This window comes from Pinus tabuliformis, chromosome 8 (genome assembly GCF_031772625.1).
Source record: "Pinus tabuliformis cultivar Carrire ecotype Pingquan chromosome 8, CPIR1, whole genome shotgun sequence".
NCBI lineage: Eukaryota > Viridiplantae > Streptophyta > Pinopsida > Pinales > Pinaceae > Pinus > Pinus tabuliformis.
The window spans coordinates 1,677,973,787-1,677,995,967 of NC_142294.1; the positions used below are offsets into that span (position 1 = coordinate 1,677,973,787).

A 22,181-nucleotide genomic window follows, 5' to 3' on the forward strand; every position below is an offset into this window, starting at 1 on the left:
GAAGTTGAAACAATTCAACTATGGATCTAGCTTGGTGATGTTCTTCTCAGAACGTGTACCATTATTCAAATATTAGTGGATATAGGTGGAGGCTCCAGGGCCCAGGGATCCATGGTTGCTAAGGTGGGGTGAGTTGATGCCTCATCATGGAGGTGGTCAACAAATCTCTTTTCCTCCAACATTATTTTGATGGCAGCATCAACAAATAATCATGGTAGACAATTGGGCATACGCCAATACAAATTTTCGGGGAGATCCTGACCTTCCACTTCCACCTGGTACACAGTGGACTGATGCAGGTAAAAAAATATTTTTTAAGTTTTTCAAGTTTTTGATGTTTTTGTTTTATGTGAACTGAGATTTGAAACTTATGATTTTTTGCAGATGTTGGACCAAAGAGACCTCCAAGGGTTTCTCTGATAGCTAGGAGGGTGGCACGACAGATCAAGGATGCACCCTATGAGGAGGGAGCTGACCCGATAGTAGAGGTGGAATGCAACCTAGAAGCCTTGACAAGAGGCATTCCAGAGTATGTGTCTATTGATGAGGTGCCACTGCAGTATCAGAGGCATACCGTAGGAGTATCAACCAGACTACATTAGTTTTTGAACCGAGTCATCAAAGTTGTTTTGTGCTACCATGAGCACCATGTTGGTGGATAACCATCTCTAGTTTTCATTTTTCTACACTTATGTAGGCTCGAGAAGCCATGTGTCTCAAAACACAGATTTTGATATTTTGATGTAACAAACATTTTGCAAACTCTCTCTCTCTCTCTCTCTCTCTCTCGATATATATATATATATATATATATATATATATATATATATATATATATATATATATATATATATATATATATATATATATATATATATATATATATATATATATATATATATATATATATATATATATATATATATATATATAGATATATATATACATGTTTTACCTGTTATGTTTATTGTTCCTACTATGTGATGGTTTTTTTTTTACATATGTCGCAGATGTCTATCTAATACATGATTTTCCAATGTATATGTTAATGCATTTAGATGTCTTGGAATATGTTGATAAGTAATGTAATCAAAATTTATTTCCAAGAGATGAACACATAAATACATCCTTAGAATATTAGGGTTTCTGATGGAATAATGCTCATTTAATTATAATACAATGAGTTGCGAGTCAATTTTAACAACTAATGCCCTAATACCAAGGGAAATAACTTCTGAAAATATTTCAAAAACCATATATATTTGGCAATATTGATAGTTGTATGACCTAGAAATATGCCCTGTAAACTCACTAACTCACCATCGCGAGCATAGAGTGCCCATGCAGTGGAAGAGAGATTTTGTGTACTGCAGAAAGTGCCATCAGCAAAACCGATATGAGGAAGAAGGTTCGTTGACATCTACAAACCAAGTGGAACATGTGGTAAGAATGGAAAACATGTTTGCAAAAATAAAAACATTCACACCAAAAGCAACACACTAATGTACAAGGTATCTATGCAAAATCTAGGCATAATATTTTTTGAGGTAGAGCCCATTGCGGGGCTCAGACAACTAATTTCCATCATAGTCAACTAACTTGTATGCACCCTTTTGCAATACACATTTAATGATGTAGGGTCCATGCCACATAGGCTCGAATTTCCTGGCTCCTAATTTGTCATTAGCCTGATCATATAACAAGACTAAGTCACCTTCTACATATGCATGAGGGGTCACAGTTTTGTCATATTGAATTTTAACTCATTTTTTCTGAGACTCAGTTACTAATGTAGCAATTCGATGAGTCTCATCAAGACGTTCTAAATAAAGTAACCACTCTTCCTCGGGTGAAGTACCAGGAAGTAATTCGACAACTAGTTTTAAAGATGGGATTTTGCATTCAATAAGTAGGGTGGCTTCTAGACCATAAACCAATTGAAAAGGTGTGAATCCAATCATTGTCTTGGTAGTAGTTCGATATGCCCATAATTCTGAAAAAAGCATGAGATGTCAATTCTTTTTGTGCATCCCAATGGTTCGCTGAAGAATTGTAACCAAAACTTTGTTAACAGCCTCAACTTGGCCATTGGCTTGTGGATAATAAGGATTTGAGCTATCGTGACGCAATCCAAACTAAGCAGTGAGTTTTGTCATCATGTGATTTTAGAAATGGGAGCCATGGTTGGTGACTATGGCTTGTGGTACACCAAACCGAGCTATGACATGGTTGAATAAAAACAAAGTTGCAGTTTCACCGTCAACAGAATAGGTAGGCATCGCCTCGGCCCATTTTGTAAAATAATCAACTCAACGATGATGTATCCATGCCCCCCGACCGAGTGAGGGTTACATGTCATAAAATCAATGCCCCATTTGGAAAATGGGCCAACGGTGATAACTAGGTGTAAAGGAGCAGGTGGGGTTCACAACTTCCGGTTGTAAATTTGGCAAGCATGGCATTTTTGGACTGCAAGAATGCAATCTTTGAAAATAGATGGCCAAAAATAATTGGCGTGAAGGATCTTTTGAGTGGTAGCATATCTTGACATATGACCACCACAGGCTCCAGAGTGGCAGTCATTCAAATATTTCTCAGCTTCCTCATGCATTAGACACCATCAAAGGACTGAATCGACGCCAAGTCAGTATAAGGCATCCCTAATAATGCAGTAAGGTTGGGACTAGTACCAAATTTGGCATCACTCAAAGCGAGATAAATCTAATCGAAAGGTATGATTTTGGAGATATATTATGATATATGCATGCCATATATCATGTTGCTAATAAGGAAGAGAGACTCGTCATGAGTAAGCTCATCAAATTCAACAATCGTGTTTGCAGAGGGAAGGTCACAAATTAATTCGGCAAAAACAAGTGATTTTTTGGACTTAGCTTTGGTGAATTCTAAGTCAAACTCCTGTAGGATGACAATCCATTTGGAGTATTTCCCCCCAAGCAACTAATGAGACAAAATATAGGTCATGGGGTTGCAATCAGATACCACTACAATTTTGTGTAGAAGAATATAGTGACGAAAACATTGGACAACATGAACTGCTACCAACACCAAATTTTCTACATGAGCATATCAAGTCTTAGCATAAAAAAGGTTACGAATCAAGTAATAGATAACATTCTCTTTTATGTCATCACCATCCTTAACCAACACCATACCAATGGTATTGGCAGAAGCGGCCAAGTACAGGAGATAATCGCGATGATAATTTGGAGATTGCAACAAAAGTGCACTAATGAGGGAAACCTTCAAAGCATCAAATGACTTATGACAAATGTCATCCCAAATGAATGGGACTCCTTTCTTTAGAAGGTGAGTAAAACCCTTGGCAAGATCAGCATAATTAGGGATGAAACGACAAAGAAATTTTTCCTTTCCCTGCAAACTCTGGAGTTGATGTAAGGAAGATGGAGGTGGAAAATTGATGATGGCCTCCACCTTGAGAGGATCAATGCGGATGCCCTCTTTAGAGACTACAAAGCCTAGGGAATGAATTGATACCTAGCAAAAGACACACTTATGAGGATTCAATTGAATATTGTAGTGTCGACAGTGAAGAAAAATTGCCCAAAGGTGAGTTGGATGGTCTTGATGTTTAAGTGAATGTGCAGGTAAGTCGTCAAGATATGGCTGAACGATATTTTTAATATCATGGAAGGCATAAGACATAGCCCATTGGAAGGTTGCACCAATGTTTTTCAAACCAAAAGGAAGTTTTTTGTAGGCGAAAGTCCCCCAAGGACAGATAAAGGCAATTTTGTGTTGATCGACAGGAAGGATATTAATCTGATTATATCCCGAGAATCTGTCCATGAAGGAGAAAATTTCACTCCCAACAAATTCATCGATAATTTGGTCAATGAAGGGAGTAGGATAATTGTATTTTAGAAAGGCTCGGTTGATATCTCGATAGTCAACATAAACTCATATGTTTCCTTGTTTTTTAGTTACCAGAACAATATTAAGGACCCAATCTGTCAAAGAAATAGGATAAATAATGCTAGCTTTTAGAAGTTTTTCAACTTCTCCCTGAATGGCAGTTGCCTTCTGCGAGTACACCAGATGAAGACGTTTTCGTACAGGTTTCGTGTCTGGATAGGTGGGAATCTCATGTACCATGATACTAGGATCAATTCCATGCATTTATTCATAAGACCAGGCGAAGACATCACATAATTATTTGAATAGGGTTGTGTAAATTTTAATCTCATCAGGAGAACAGGCAGCCCCTATGTGAATATTTTTGACAACCCCGGGTTTAACCGAGATGTCAATGGGCATGGTTGCCAAAATTTTTCCTAAATTACCTTCAGACAACACTTCATGAACCAAGATAGGTGTCTGAAATGGAGTAGTCATTTCAGGAGAAATTAAAGTACCTAGACAAGTAGGAATTGACCCAGGGCTAGGAAGAAAAGAGGAACGATGATGAATATCATTCCAAGGGGTTTCTTCTAGAGACATGACTTCAGAAATGCTTTCGTTAGTTAGGAATTTCTCATCCAAAGGATCAAAAGAATCAAAAGAATCAAGCCAAGGAGTTTGTAGATACAAGTCTAGGGTAGATATCAATTAATCATGAGTTATGGAGGTAGTTTCAGAATCCAAAAGGATAGTTTGATAAGCTTGTTAAACTAGGCTAAGCAACATGGCATCATCATAATCTTTGATCTGGACAGGATGAGTAATAATCCATGGGTCATAAGTAGATGAGATCATGTTAATTGAGGCAACGTTAGAGGGAGGAGGAAGGGAAAAGTTCCCATTAAGGCAGGATCCTTGAAAAGGCCTGCTCCAACACTTTCGTAAGGGATGTTGGTTTTCCCAACATAAGGCACATTACCTATTGCAGAATTAGAGGAAAAGAAAGCTAATTGATCAATAGTGACAATTTTCCCTTGATGGGGAAAATGAAGTACACGGAAGAGAGATGAGACCACACAAAACATTGCATGAGTCCAACTCTGACCAAGCAAAAGGTTGTAATTGAGATTGGCATCAACAACCTTGACTTCTAAATTGATTGTCTTTCCCTCCAACTGAATGGGTAAGGAGTTGAGAATACCATATGGACGAAAACCTTAACCTCGACATTTGTGAAACTAGATATTCTGGGTTCCATACCCAGCGGATTCGTCAGTTTGTTGTGAAGGTAATCCCTTCTCTGGACATAAGTGATCTCTCTAGTCAAATGAGAGGATCTAGCAACAAATCAGACAAACAAGTGTAGGTTTTCCTAGTTTACATTGGAAAATGCAAAGTAAGACAGATAACCTACCTCACTTTGATGCTAAGTGCTCGTTGATGTCATTCTCAGCCTTCTCACTTCCAGGTTCAATCCTCTTTACACCGTCATGGATGAGTATCTCCAAGGAAGATCAAACAAGAAATACAAAAGCATACATAGCATAATTTATTTGAACATGAACTAAATGAAAGATCAAGGAACATCATGCTAAATGAATAATTATTTATACACTTACGGAAAATAAACACCTGAGGTATTTATTAATAGAAACGAGGGAGCATACTACCATAGGTGCCTTGATGTTGGAAGCCTCATTTGTGGTGGATTTCCAAGTCCAAGCCAATACCTTCAAGCACTCCTTATCCTTAATTAGATGGGCAACATTTAGGCATAGTTTTAGCATAGGAATGCAATGAAGCAATGACCAACTAGTTGGGGATGGAAGGGATTTCATTTATAGGAAAGGAGAGGGAGTTAGGGATCCAAAAAAGAGGGAAGAAGGTCCATATATTAAGGGGAAGATCCCTAAAGATACGATCAAGGACTCAAAATGGGTGAACTCGATGATATCCTCATTCAACAATATACAGCTCACCGTTCTTAAGGCTTCTAGTAAGAGAAGCTTCTCCTCCACTTTAGGAAAAATTTCTAGAAGAGGTTCAGTGTGGGTTTTCCTATAAAAAATCATGTTGGCAATGCTAGGTCAACATGTTGCAACAAGCCAACAACATGGGCCAACAGTAGTGCAAAACATATTGATCCTTAAAACTAGGGTTTCAGGCAAACTTCTTCAGAATTATCTTAGGGAAAAGTTTCTTCTTTAGGGATATTTCTGTATGTGTTTCATGGTGGGTACCCCTAAGTTGTGTCTCTTCATATGGTCGAACAACTATATATTGGCACCTACGCTCCCCATTTTAGCAATCACTCATTTGATTTATGTGCGAAGAAGAAGAAGATAACCAATGAATTCAAAGGAAAGAGAGAATGAAGTCAAAGGAGAGATAAAGTTATGTTTTCTTTACTAGTTTCTATTCACACATGCATGTTTTGTGAGGCAGTTTTATGTGCTACTGCAAACCTGAAATTTTAGTGGCCAAAATTTCAAGAGATGATCATATTCCTGAAATTTGACCAGCATTGACTCATGTTGACTATGATTTGTTGAAGGTGGATTGAAGGAGGGATGACTTGGATCTTTGTGGAAATATTTATCTCGGTCTTGAGTCTTGGATATCTCACTTTGATCTGATTCTATTAGAAAATAATTTTATTGGGCTTTCCCCCTTGTGGGGTTTTTCCTTGGATTGGAGCCTAATTTATTGTGTTCTTTGTCTCTTGTAATCTTCATGTTTTATACTTTTGGTAATTTCTTGATAAATAATAGAAAATAAATTCTAATAAGAATCCAACAATATTGACAAGTAACTATCAAGTAAGAGAAATCTACCCTATTCTACAAGGTTATTGATTTCTCAACACATGTCAACCATAAGGGTAAATAGTTTTGGAGGGAAAGAAAAGGAATTACATTTTTAATTGTATTTTTGACTTATGTCCTTAAAAGTTTATAAAATTTCAAGTGTAGGCGCTCATTGCATGAGGAATTAAATTCCACATCCAATGAATACTCTTTCTACAAAATTTTGATTAACCCACAATAAGCTAAGCTTGGAAAACATGTGGAAATATGTTTCCAAAATTACATTTTTAATTGTATTTTTGACTTCTTGGCTCAGACACTTATTGAAGTTTCAAGAATGGGCACTAATTGTATGAGGAATAAAATTTTGCATCCAACATGTTCCCATACTTCAAGCCATAGAGACAAGTGAAGCCTTTGGGAGTCAAAATAGAAAACAAATGGGCTAGATGGTAGTAGGCCCGAGAAGAGGCATAGGAGGGACAGTGAATACATCATGAAGGGAAATTTTCCACTGAGTACCCTAGAAAGAAGAACTAACACTTATGTGCATCATTCTAGTAGATACTCGATCTCTACTACCAAGAGGCACCATCATCACTCTGATTGTCATCACCATTAGAGAAGAAGAGAAAAAGGACTATATGCCCGAGGAATTCAAGAAAGCCAAACTACCCACCTTCGATGGAGACATGAAGAATTTTTTTCGAATGCATGATTATTTTGAAAAAATGAATGCCAAGGTTTCTACCTATAGTTTGAAGGGAAAAGCAGACATATGGTGGGAAGATTTTAAGAATGTCAGAGGTATCACTGAAGAGGAGTTGACTTGGTGTGAATTTTAAAGACTATTTAGTAGTCAATATTTGTTTGAGTGATGCTATGAAAACAAAGAAAAATATTTATATGGATTCAAGATGGGGAAAATAAAAGATGATGAGTATGCTACCAGGTTCTTAAAATTACTAAAATATGTATTGTATCTCAAAGACGAGAAGGCTAAAATCCAAAGACTTATCATTGGGATGACTATGACGTTCAAAGACTGAATTGATTGTCTAGAACCTCAGACATTGAATTATGCCATTAAGAAACTAAAGCACTTTTATGAACAGGTAAAGCATAGCCCAAAAATTAAAAGTGATTGGAAAGTAAAGAACAATGTTGGAAACAAAAAGAAGTGGCCCAAGAAAGTTGTGGAGAGGAAAGGAAGCATGCACCCAACTAAAGCAAGTTGATTTCACTATAAATTTGACCCAGCCGCCAAAGGTAGTGTGAAAAAACTAGCAACAAAGTAGGGAAGATATCAAACAAAAGAGAAATTAGTGAAAATCACTAGAAAAGAGACTACCCACACTTGAAAATGTTAATTTTTGCAACTGTGGTTAAATTACATCTTAGACAACTCAAATGACCGAGATATTGATTGCATTAGATTCCTCTTTTCAAAAGGACCAAAATCGACGTAAATATCACCTAATTTGGTTAAGCGAAAGTTAAAATTTGAATTATTTTATTCATACATGTATTTTGGAATGGGACATCCATAACCACATGAGTAACTTCTTGGGTTATTCTTAACCCCAAGTGAACCCTCAGGAAAGCCTATAAATAGAAGAGACCTCAAGATCATTTGGAAACTTCTTCTCTTCTCTTTTTTCTTGGTTTTCATAAGTTCGACGTAAGGATTTCGCTCAAGGGCCTGCAATCAAAGGTGAAAGGTTCGCTCTGGGATAGGGTCTTCTGGATCTTGGTCGCTGGCACAGAACATAAGTTATCTATCCACGGTCACAGGCACAGAGTTGGCAAGAGAGCGACTCTGGCTCTCTGGTCACTCAGAGATAGTTCAGTGAGAGTGACTGTGGGTTCAAAGTAAAATCAGAAAGTTCTCATCCACAGACACTCACACAGAGCGACCCTAACATATCAGTCGCTCACACAATAATGGTAAGGTAGAAACTTTGGGTTTTAGTTGTTCAGTGACACATTCGTTCGCATCAATAGCTCCTGAGAGTGACCCTATAGTTACAGTCGCTTGCATACATTCACAGAGAGAGCGACCAAGGAGTTTCAGTCGCACACAATCAATCATGACGAGGACGACCAAAGTTCAGATCTAAGATTTGACATCTTGGATTCAATTGAATTCAGTGATCTAGTATATTTGGGTTTCTCTCTACTATCATTATAGATCTGTAGATCTTATTTGTTATTTTCCATTGCAATCATATGTATTTGGCTCATTGATAGTGATAACAGTTCTCAATAGTGTTCGACACAGTGATAGCAGTATACAACAATTGACATCAGTTTGTGATAGTACATTACAACCATCAATATGGGGGTTCTCATTCCTAGCATGATTAGATTTGTTTCTTATATATCATTATTGTTTTGTTTCATAGATAAAGTTATGGATCATTGTACTCTCTTTGTTACATCATTTGATGACGATCTAAGAAGAAGAATATTTGCAAGGTTTTTCCCCATTGTGGGTTTTTCCCTGGTCTTGTACCAATCCTGGTGTCTCTATGTGTGTGCATGATTTTCTTCTATTGTTCCTTTTATGTTCCACTGCATTGATGATGATGGTGATGATGTTTCTTTCTATGTAGTTGCATATGCTGATGTATAATGGTGTATATATGAATAATGTAATGATTATATGGGGTAAAGTTAATGTATTACTGATGAAATGAAACTATCATAGCAAATAAATATGTCGCCCTAAGAAAATTTAACATGGTATCAAAGTTGGGCTAAATAAAAGCCATGGAGATCACCCCGATAGTGACACCTTTGATAGAAGCAAGAAGAGGATGGTAGAGACCTAAAATAATTCTAGGGTTTGAAGAAAACCCTAGGTAACTTGATTATTAGGGTTTGATGGATTCTATGAGGTTAGGGTTGAAGAGAAAACCTTGGTTTACGAAAACTATATGAGATGTAGTATGGTCAATGAGAAGATGCTCAAACACTTGTGGGAGATTTGATGAATCCCTAGAAAATTTGTTTGTATACTTTAAGGCAACATTGGTATATGGACCATGGACATTGATGGATATTTAATATTGGTTCAAGAGGGAGAGGATAATCTCTCATTGAAGATAAGAATTTTTTTACCTATGATGCTTCTTACTTGTTAAACTTATGGATATGATGATTATGTTTATTACTTCCTGCATATGTATTTGAGTATATGGATGTTTCTAACCTCCTTGATGAGATGAGATGTGTATATCCTTCTTGAGGATCATTTTGAGATACAAATATTAAAATAGATAAAGAGGTACTTGATGAAAAGATGAAAAAGTGCTTCAAGCAGCCTATGACTAATAAGTAGGTGCTCGGGTATTTGAATACCACAAGATATGCATGGTATGTTGTGTTTCAACTATTGGCTCGGTAAGCCCTAAGGTATGATGATAATGCCTCTTTCTTTAATGGCTCATACATGCATAAGAAAGTGACTTGGATATATGTCTCATATGATGAAATTATGCACTTGGTGTTGAGCATTTTGACCTTCTTGAATTCAATGAGGCTATCAAATGTTGGGACATTGATTCACTTGATGTTTGGCTAACATCTATGATATTTCTGTTGGATATATTGATCCTATAAAGAATGCTAGCACCTTGGTTCTAGAAAATGATACTTTTGATACTTGTCATGATGAATTTCATATAGAAGGATAGTTCATTGACTCCTATACATGAGGTTGTTGGTAATTCCTACGATAAGCATGAAGAAAGCATATGGAAAGAGCAATTAACACTCTTGTTGTCTTGATAAAGCTTTATTGAATGACCTATTCTAATCTCATTGGTCATGAAGTGCATGGTAACCTTGATGTGAGAGGTATAAGTGTAAGATTGATATCCCAGATCTCTTACTACCTATGGTCTTGTCTTGACGGGATATCGTTAAAATTAATGTCCAAACTTGATCGAGTGACTTGATAGAAAGTGTTATTTTTTTCATAATATTTGAGATATATCTGCTACTTTGAGTCTAATATTTGATGAAAGATTGATGTCACAATGTTTATAGTCATATGTTTATGATATAACAGATCTACTATTGCATGACTCTATTAAATACAGGTTGCATGAATGAACATGAATGATGCAGATCCCTAGTCAGAGCGAGAATCTCTTTTCAAGATTCTTATCCATATTACTATTTGTATTCTATGTTGTTGAAGTATGATTTATGTGCATATCATAGTATTAATATGTGACATAGCCTTAGATCTGAAGCTCGTATAGAAATTAGGGCTTCTGCGTCGGTCACAATCATAGATCTAGGATATCTTGTCCCTGGACGCACACATGCTAAGGCCTTGGCAACGTCCAGGAAGCTAAAGTCACTCTCATGCTAACCTGAAGGGAGTGACTAGAGGTTTGAATATTGTTGACCATCATCTGAAGCTTTCTAAAGTCATCTGAACTATGAATCATGATGTCCCTAACATATTCTGCCACTGTTAATTAATTTCTTAAGTTGTAGAGTTAAATTATTGATCATCTAATCGGAAGTATTGTGCATGAAATTAGATGGTCACCTCAAATATGTCAATACCACAAATGTATTGTAGATAATAGCAAGATTTGCTAGTAGGAAAAGCTTGAATTTTTTCCATAACATGAACATTCATATGGAACTTTTGTTTTCAGGTGAATATGACATACATATAGATATGTCACTATGTTTGTGCTACAAGAGGTTGGCATGATTTGGCATTACCAGTATATATGAAAATTGTTTTGTCATGAAGCTTGACAATCACTTTGAATTGATGATTGAGATGTGCTTTGACTATAAATCTTTCTATGATAGCATTTCGACTTGACTTGATGTCTAGTGATATGATTTGATGATTTTTTATTTTCCCTGATATCGATACTATGTGGGCATGATGACTTATGTGGAAATTGGCCTCCTTGTTCTTAGAACAATGGTTGAATTAATGATAGTTGTGATTTGGCATGAAAAATGGAACCTACATGACTCATCCTTGATGTATGCATTTTCACCTAGTGACAGGATGACTTGTATTATTATTATTATGATAATGACTAATCAAGTTCCAATTGATATTGCATGACATGTTGGCATGATTAAGTCATGATTTGATATGAGCTCCACCTGTCTCATGGTTTAAAGTATTAATACTATGATAATGATGACTTTGATAATGGTTGTCATCTGGCTTCAAAACTCTGATGAGTTGAATTTGTTGTTGATGCTACAAAATTGAGTTATGTAAGGATGATTATGTTTCCTTAGCAAGGCATTATCCTTAGAGCATTCCAATCTAGATATGTCTAGATTTGACAGTTATCTGATGAAGTCAGGATGATGAGTTCCGAGGTATGGCTTTGATATTGATTATGGTTTTGGTTTTATTTCCTGATGATCTACTTATGACAGGTGATGAGCCTCTGATGATGTAAATTAGAGGGAGATGGCTTATGAAGCCTGAAATGATGTATCATTTCATGATGAATCAATTTCTATAATTTGGGAAAGAAATTCCATATTGCAAAGATATTGGAAAATGTTTTTGAATAATGAAAATGAAAATTCTTGGATACTCTGATTTGAAGTTCAAGATGTTATGGAATCTGACGATTGAAACATTGATGTTCTGTATTTGAACATCTATATATGTATGATGTGCATAAAACCTTAATGAATTCATGAGTGAGTTACTTCATTGACATAGAGTTTCCACCGAGCATGCTTTGAAATATCTACATGAGGTGTTCTAGTTTTGAGAATGAGATATTTCTCCTATGAAATGTGTTTTCATAGATGTATTATCGATATTTGATATTTTTGTTGATAAGCACATTTGGATGCTTCTTTAGTATGTGATATTCCATGAGAGAGGTCCATAGCATGACCAAGGTTGATCATGATGTTGCTAACATGGCTAGCTATGAGGAAGGATACATAAGCTCCTTAGAGAGTTGTTTGAGCATGATCTGAATATGACATGGATACATTGTGATGATTTGATTGGTAGTAAGTCACGTCTTTATATTTGGGACCGAGATACTCTCATATATTGAGATAGTACAATTTTTTGAAAGAAGCTCAGGCTTGTGGTTGGAACCTCCTTGAGAGGGGGGATGATTATGATATCCTTTTGTGATTCATATGATTATATATGATCTGACATGATATTTGACTTGATGTTTTGTTTGAACATGAAACAACTGTTATTGAGATAAGCTGGTGATGAGAGAAGTATTGATTGAAAACATTGAGCAAACTCTTCTTACCCTTCTTGAGCTCCTAGGGTGAGGAATTGAGATAGAGGGCTCCTGGGGTTGAGGGAACTCTGGAAAATAGGGTGTTACACCATATTTTACCCATGGTAGAAGAATATTTCTCCCCTATCTTTTTTGGGTTGGAGAATGCTTCTCCCCTCTTGGTCTTTGTAGAGTATACCATAGTTGGCATCATACCCTCAAGCAGGCCAACTGATGGGAATATCGCTCCTTTTTTTGGCCAACGAGTTGAGAGTGTACTTCAGGTCATCGATGGGAAGATCAATGGGAAATAGGATGGGTTGAGATAACTCGATATGATTCTGGGTTGAGGGTAAGCTCCCTGGTGAAATTCCAGGGTTGAGGGTGTACTCTCCTGTATGGTGAGTTATCCTATTGCTTGGCATGGATGGAATCTATTGCTCCCAATGTGGTTCTAGGTTGAGACATGCTCCTTGATTATATGCTCTCTGATGACGATTGATGATGATATTCTAGGTAGTAGCCCATCAGCTGAGATTCCAGATAGCATCCTAATTGGATAAAGGGTGGTAGCTTAAGATCCCCTCTGGTAATAAATTCTTCTTCTTCTAGATCCAAGAATGTTTAGCATACGAGTAGGAAAAATCAAGAGATAAGAAAGAATGAGAAAAGAATAGGTTGAGGTGTATAATGATGGTTTGTGATGATAAGATACTTTAGATGGACATGGCATGATGACTACATGAAAAATATGTTTCGTGATGACATTTGAAGATTCCAGAATGGCATATTGTTCGATGGATAGATATTGGTAGGTGGAAGTCTCCCTGGTTGAGAGGGAGTGTTAATTTTTGCAAATGCGGACAAATTCCACCTTAGACAGCTCAAATGACTAATATTATGATTCCATTATATTCCTCTTTTCGAGAGGACTAAAATTGACCTAAAGATCACCTAATTTTGTTAAGTGAAAGTTAAGTTTTGAATTATTTTATTGATACATGTATTATGGAATGGGTTGGTGCTAACCACATGAGTAACTGTGATGAGCCCCAAAAATGGATAATTATTTGGGCTCATTCAACCTCCTAATCCGACTTAATCCACCATTCTCATTAGTTTATTGCATGTTTTTTATTATATTTATGCTAATAGAGTGAATTGGGTTAGTCATTATGCCAACAAGTCTAATGTGTGCTTTGTGTAGCCTTTTTGGTCAATTTGGAGACAAAATTGAAGGTTTTAATGAGCACTTGGCAGCCAAATTCGTGGGAGAAAAAGGGAGAGGATTTGTAGGAAGGTGTCCCCTTCATTTATGGGCCCTTACCTCAAATTCTCCACCATCAGCTCAGAGTTCAAGGGCCACCAAATCAATCAGCACAAGGGCAGCCAAGCAAGTCAAGTAGGACTGTTGTTAACTGCAAGTTTTGGGCAGCCGAGTCCCTAAAGTTTAGGAGGACTGTTGGGGTCCTCAATTTGTATAAATAAGAGGGCTTAGGGCCTCATTTCAGTTATTCATTTTGGTTAGCTAGTGGTTAGTCAATTTGTAGCTAGTAGTTAGTCATTTTATAGTCATTTTGCAGTTCGATTTTTAGGCAATTGATTAGCTTTACTTTCAGCTCATTTTTTTCAAAGTCTCCTTCTGGACAGTTTTGATGTAACTCTTCTTTTCTTGCTCAATAAAGATGAATTCAGCTTTGCACCAGCTCTAAATCACTCTCAGGAGGTTGTAGCTCTTGGGGTTGGGCCCATCTCAAGCGCCTAGTACCTCCTTTGTTTATCTTTATGTGTTTTTGTTGCATTCTTAGAATAAAATCTGCTATTTAGATCTAAATCTTGTTTTGTTATTTAGTTTGTTTTTTGATGAGTAAAATAGCTTTTCATGCTCAGATTTAGTTGATAGGTTGTTAACAGAAAAATCTTCAAGAAAAGGGCCAACAACCATCTGTGGTTTCACCTCTCCCTCAGTGGGATCAGGAGCTGTGACTAGGATGACTTTGCTGCCCACAAAAACACTGACTTTGCTTTGCCATGCAATCATTAGTGTTTGGTTTTCATTTGCAGAAGTTGATTACATGTTCATATCTTTGAATGCTTCATTGCATAATTAATATACTTGGTTTCCTTGCAAATAAAGTTGTTGTCCATTCTTGTTACTGTTAGCTAGATCATATTAGGGTAGCATAACTAGATCTTTGTTTTCTTGCATGTCTTTGTTGGTTCAGTTGGAAACACAAATTGCAGAGCACCTGTACCACTTCTCTGTCTACCCAAACTCCCTCAAACCCATCTTCCCCATCTCCTAACTTGGTTTCTTGCCTCACGTTGCCATACTGCCCTCATAACCCTACCTTTTGTGCGGCATTACTTCAGTCTTCTTGGAACAAGTCCAGCCATCTACACCTTCTCCTCAACTCTATCCATCAGTCCTTGGGTCATTTCAGGCCCCTACCCTGCCTCCCTAACCATTCATGCACCTTACCTCACTCACCCATCCTCCAAAATCCAGTTTTTAAACATCCTGTAGAAATTTCTGAACATCTTGTAGAAATGCCTGAAACATCCTATAGAACCCCTGCACACTTCCTGTAGAAGCTCATGAATGGGGTTTCTTGATAGCCAAACTCTATGGGACTCTCTGGAAGGGTGTTAGGGACTCCTTCGACCCTCTCTGAACCTTCCCAACCTTTGCCAAGCATTTCTCCTCCTTGATCCACCCCTGCACAGTAAAAAGCTAGTTAAAAGCACATGCATGATAATTCTAATAACTTATTCAAAAATACAAAAAGATGTTTTCTTCACGTAGAGGTAGTCTAGACACATGTATCTTACCTTCATAGAAGTAATGGAATCTCTTTCAGTAGTTTGCATTCTCACCTTTGCATCAGTAGGACGAGCTAGTAGAATTAGGGTTTGCTAGGGTTTGTGTTTCTTTTTGGCTTTCAGTTTCTTTCCGCAAGTAGATTAGCTTCCTTTGAGTTAGCTTTCATCCATCAATTAAAAAGATTCTTCTAAGAGATCATAGAAGTTGGCTTAAGCTCCTAGTGGACTTGTGCCAGCTGACCAAGTTACAACTGCGGCAAGAGCTAGTACTTGTGCATACAACACCGTCGCTTCCAAGTTTGTTACGAACTACCGGGTTGATAAAATTAAAGAAGGGAGTTCCAGGAGTTGTAGCTTTATTGCTACAATATTGGAGCCCACCATCTTTTTGGCGCCGTTGCCGGGGAAGCATCAGAGTATTGGTGATTGCCGCTTTTCTTCTATTTTCCACTACAATCTTCTGCTAAGTAGTTTATTTCATTTCCATTACGCAATTTCATTTATGCAAAAGTAGATTAGCATTTCTCGCTTTCATAGATTAGCATTTCAATTCCGCAATTTCATTTCTGCAAGCGTAGATTAGCATTTCAACTCCGCAAGCGTAGAATAGCATTTCATTCCTGCAATTTCATTTGAGCAAGGTAGATTAGTCCTTTCCTGCTTTCATTTCAATTCCGCATTTTCATTTTCGCAAGATATTTAGTTGCAGTTCAATCTATTTCAGTTTTGCATGTAGAAGTAGAAAAAAGCAAAAATCAACCAAAAACATTTCATTTCGTGCCTTGTAGGAGTAGAGATAAGTTAAAAGAATGTTTGCACAACACCCCCACTGCTTCACACAGCCAACCTTCTCTCTTCTTCGATGGCTGTGATTAAAGAACCCTTAGGTGGACAGCAAGACATATTTGAAGAACCTCAAGGGAAGAAGAAGAACAAACCATTCCTCTGGAGCAAATGGCTACAAGTAGAAATGTTGGGAGCAGAACCTTGTCCAAAGACGAATTTGAAAATCAGATCGAAGATTTCAAGAGTGATATGAGGCAGTTTCTTGCCATGCAACTGGATACCTTGCAGATCCAAAAGAAGCAAGAAAAAGCCAAGAGGGCTTTGGCCATTTTTTGTCCTAAGTGCACTAGAAATCATCCTAGGAACGAATGTCCATTGTACTCCATAGAAGTATGTTTTGTATGTGAAGAATACCATCCTACATATAAGTGCCCTTCCTTACCCAGAATCAAAGCTGAATATCAGAGAGCCAAAGGAGCCACTGAATCACTCTATTATATGAACCAAAGGAGGCCACATGAACCTAGATCTTATTAGCAGGAACTGCAAGGGACATCCGAGACCTATTATGACCCCTATCAAGCCACTTTCATGCCTTCTTGGGGTCCCCCTGCTCATCCTTCCTGGTTCACACCTCCTCCTTGTTCCTTCATAGACCCATATTATGCCCAACCAACTGCTCATTCGTTTCACTCTTATGCTCAGCCACAGCCTCAATGGAATGCACCTCAATAGGGGTGGAGGCTCCAATACAACACTCCTCCCGCTTATTTTCCTCCACCACATGCTTGTCCACAACCATCACCTCCTCCTCCACCAAGGCAACCCCAAATGCCTACCCAACCACAACCCCATCCACATCCATCTCAAATATACACCCCCACTCAGCTACCCATACCACCATTTCCAAACCCGCACATTGGAATAGCTCAACCTAATTACAAAGTTGAGGCACAACATGTCCGAACAATTCCTCTTGAGCTCAATGATCTTCACCATAGCTCAGGAAGAGTATTGCAAAAAATAGGCTATATTGCAAGCATTAAAGGACCACATCCAGCAAAAGAAGATTCAAAAGAGGAGATCACAGAACCATGGGCTGCACTTGATGAAGAGAAGAGATCAAAATCAGAGATCGAGAGAGTTCCCTCATGGTTACCATCAAATCTTCCATGTATTCAAGAGAAAGATCAGCAAAAAGAGGAAGATGAGAAAATCATGATGGAAGGTGACATGAAGAATGATCCAGATCAGCAAAAGGACCAAGGATATCAAAGCTATATTGAGATATGGTTCCAGACAGTCACTAAGTTGCAGCAGTACTCACTTCTTCAGCTATGTTTGATCCCTTCAAAGTCAAATCATTTGGTCTCTAAGATCCGGATATGCATCTCAAGCCTCCACATCAGTTTATCTCTAATCTCGATGTGCACATGGCTCCATTGGAAGTATTCTTATACTTGAGAACAATTTTGTTTTTCAAGTAGGGTAGGGTAGAAAAAAAAAGAAAAAGAAAAAAAAAAGAAAAAAAGGAGAAAAAAGAAAAAGAAAAAAATGAAAAAAAGAGGAAAATAGAAATCTAAGGTGAAAACCTCCTTGGAGGCGCCTTAGATTGGCTCATTGATTGAAAACCTCCATGAGGCGGTCAATGGGTTGAGGAAAAAAAGAGAAAAGAGAATAAGATCTCTGGGTGAAAACCTTCCTTGGAGGCGCCGAGGGCAGGCAATTAGGGTGAAAACCTCCATGAGGAGCGCCCTAGTTGTTTTTCAACATAAAAAAAGAGAGAAAAAGAAAAAGAAAAATAAATCTAATTTCCATTGAATAATTTCAAATTGCAGCAATGACATTGCAGGTCAAGAGGAACACTCAAAACAAAGACAAAGGAGTTTTTGTGCCTTCTAGAGGAAGTTCTGTATTTCTACAGGAAACATCCTGTAGAACCTTCAAGCGAGCCAGATTCGATTTTGGAAGGGAATCTAAATCTTGGAATCTGTTGGTTAGGCCTGCAAGCACCTCTGTGTCCATCCCTTTCCTTTCTCCATCATTTGTCCACCTCATTGTGCTTCTACATTGTGCTTCTACAGGAAGTTCCTGTAGAAATTTTAGGAAGCTAGAAATGGATTTCAAAAAGGTGGTTTGGCGAACATGGTAGCTTCCTCAAGGGTTCAGAAGTCCTCCTGCAATCTTCAAACTCCTCCTCGATCATCTCCATACCTGCATCACATCCCAAGTTCATTTTTCATACCATGCAACAAAATTGCAAAATGCCTTGAAGCAAAAATACCTAGAACAGAATTTGTTTTTGCCTTAACTTGAAAACCATGCATCCATTTGAAAAACCGTTTTACAGAGAATCATACAGGGGTGATGGAAACATGCTTGAGCAGTTTCAGCCAATTTCGGTGCACGGTTTTCGAGAAATTAGCCTCCATCTCCTTCAACCATTTTTACATTTTCTCCATATTCGTGCATCCGTTTCAAAACCTGTTTCATGGGCGGATGCACATGGGTGATAGTAACCTACCCAAGCAGTTTCAGCCGATTCCGATGCACGGTTTCCGAGAAATCGATCTCTGAAATGTTCAGCCATTTTCCATTTTTCTCGAAATCTATGCATCCATTGATCGTAATTTTGCTATGGAAGATGTATAATGATGATAGGAACGTGCTCAGAAAGTTTCAGATTGATCCGGTTTATCGTTTGGGAGCAATGGCAAAAACAAGTTTCTATCCAGTGAAAATTCAGCAGCAACAGCTTGAGGGTGCATATCTGAATGTGGAAATGAACTCCTGTAGCATGCATCTGGCCAGAGGACACCTGCACAAGGAAACCAGCCATGAATCAGAAACCAAGCCATCATGCAACCATATAATCAAATGCATGCAGCAATGACAGGCCACAGCAGCTCACGACAACCATTTGATTTCAGGTACGTGACTGAAACTCGTTCTTCTATTGCACAGATCTAATTTAAAAATTGCATGAGCAAATGGAATGGTGGAATTAAGGCACGAATATAGCAAGATTAAGCCGATAGTTCCTTTTCCAATTCTCTAGCAATCAGCCAGGAATCATGCAACGTACGTGTTAGACAACTCACGTGAAAATTAAAAATAAAAGAAGAACAAACAATGGTAGAGGCTTTAACTCCAGTGAAACTGATTAACAAGAAGAGGACATGCAGCTCATCATAACACTATTGTCTGCATGTGGCCACGTACACCTGGCCACCTCACTACTTCACCACAAATCACGCAACAATTAATGAACGCTCAGCTGTAACTCACAGATTGTTGTTAACTTGCACTTACAACATTTTCAACTGAAGTATGCATCCTCTGCTTCCACAAAATGATTAACCTATCGTCCTCCGCTGAGTTTTTCTACCTGTCTTCGATATTCTGCTGTGTATCAAGCTCGCACAGAGGCACAGGGGCACTGTACAGGCGTTTCTACAGGAAGACATCCTACAGGAAAGTATAGCAAAGCCGTCCAGAGCAGAAAAGCCCGAGTTTTCTTCATTAAATTTGGAGCCTGAAGAGAGATATGTAGCACAAGGGAAGAAGATTTTGCAGCCTCATCATTTATTAGATGACTAACAAAGGTATTGGGAGAGCCTGATGAACCTCAAATGCTCAAAGAAGGGCTATTTGGAGATGTGTTAAGACACAAGAGGACATCATTCTTCCACCATAGATTGTCCTTGCAGTACGACCAAGGTCTGGTATATGGGATTATGTCCATGTCAAATGTTGATGAACTTGCTGTTGAACAACTTTCTGTGGCTGAATATTTGGAATTCAAGGAGCACCTTGTGGATGAAAGTGTCAAGGATAAATATGCATTGAAGCTAGACCTTGAGCCCTTCAATGAATCTTTTCCTCGCCCAATACGGCCATCTCCATTGGTAGTGGAGTTCAATTTCTCAATCAGCATTTGTCCTCAAGATTATTCCATGATAGAGAAAGCATGCAGCCCTTGCTGTATTTCCTTCGAGCACACAGCTACAGAGGCCAGAAGCTGATGCTGAATGAGAGAATACAAAGTTTGTCCATGCTACGCTCAGTCTTGGTAAAGGCAGCGGAATATCTTAAAAAGTTCCCCAATAATACACCACATACAGAGTTTGAATACAAATTACAAGAAATGGGATTGGAAAAAGGATGGGGAGACAATGCAGAACATGTCTTGGATATGATTCATTTGCTCTTGGAGACTTTGCAGGCCCCTGATCCATCAACTTTAGAAACATTTCTAGGAAGGATTCCTATGGTCTTTAATGTTGTGATTCTTTCACCTCAGGTTTATTTTGGCCAAGCAATTGTTTTAGGAATGCCAGATACTGGTGGACAGATTGTGTATATACTTGATCAAGTTTGTGCATTGGAGAATGAAATGTTGCTGAGAACAACACATCAAGGATTGGACATCAAACCTGAAATTATTGTGGTGGCGCGGTTGATTCCTGAGGCCTATGGTACAACATGCAATCAACGAATTGAAAAAAGCCACAAGGAAAGCAAGAGGAAAAACAAGAAAGAATAAGAAGGAAGAAACAGAGAGGAAAAGGAGAAATGGGCCAAATTGCTAAGCCTAAAACTATGGGAGGAACAATGGCACAAACACCTTGGAAAAGGATTGCAGAAGAGAGCAGAGAAGATTGAAAAAGGCCAAACAAGTAGGGACACACCCAAGGCAACCACAACACAGGTCAAGGAGAAGGCACCCCAGCCAAGCAAGCCAAATCAGAGAAAACTGGTTCTACAGGAAGTTAGCAGACTATTTCTACAGGAAGACAGAGAACTGTTTCTACAGGAAGCCAGAAAAAGGCCTCCCAGCACAAGCAAAAGTGTCCCTACCAATTTCCTAGGCATCCTCACATCCACCCCCTCCATGAACACTCATTTTTTTCAGGGTTCGGGCACAATTTAGTCACGGTTCAACCTTCTACAGGAAGCTATAGGACTTTCTACAGGAAGTTCTGTATTTTTACCAAAAACATCCTGTAGAAGCTTTTGGGCAGGCCAGAATCAATTATGGAGAGGTATTTGAAGCTAGAAGTCTGTTGGGGAGGCATGCAACCACTCTTTTCTTCCATCCTCCATTGGTTTCATCTCCTTTCACCACCATTGCCACCATCAGATTGAATATACTTGCACAATCATACCAAGGTTGAGAATTCACTAGGAAAAGGAGAAGGCAGTGGGAAGAAGCAAAGAGAAAAGCATGATTTCATGACAGAGAAAAGGACATCACTTCAGAAGCTTGGCATGACAGGGAGGCCACCAGGGCCATCAAAGATGAGGAGATAGATTGGTTGCTCAGAGGATGAGCAACACTTTCAGTAGGGAGGTGACGATGAGCCCCAAAAATGGATAATTATTTGGGCTCATTCAACCTCCTAATTCGACTTAATCCACCATTCTCATTAGTTTATTGCATGTTTTTTATTATATTTATGCTAATAGAGTGAATTGGGTTAGTCATTATGCCAACAAGTCTAATGTGTGCTTTGTGTAGCCTTTTTGGTCAATTTGGAGACAAAATTGAAGGTTTTAATGAGCACTTAGCAGCCAAATTCGTGGGAGAAAAAGGGAGAGGATTTGTAGGAAGGTGTCC

At 38.2% G+C, this 22,181-nt stretch overlaps 1 pseudogene; it reads left to right on the top strand.

The window, feature by feature from the left end:
• Positions 1–211: 211 nt before the first annotated feature.
• Positions 212–21,107, top strand: LOC149242653 (sucrose synthase 4-like; annotated as a pseudogene).
• Positions 21,108–22,181: the final 1,074 nt, after the last annotated feature.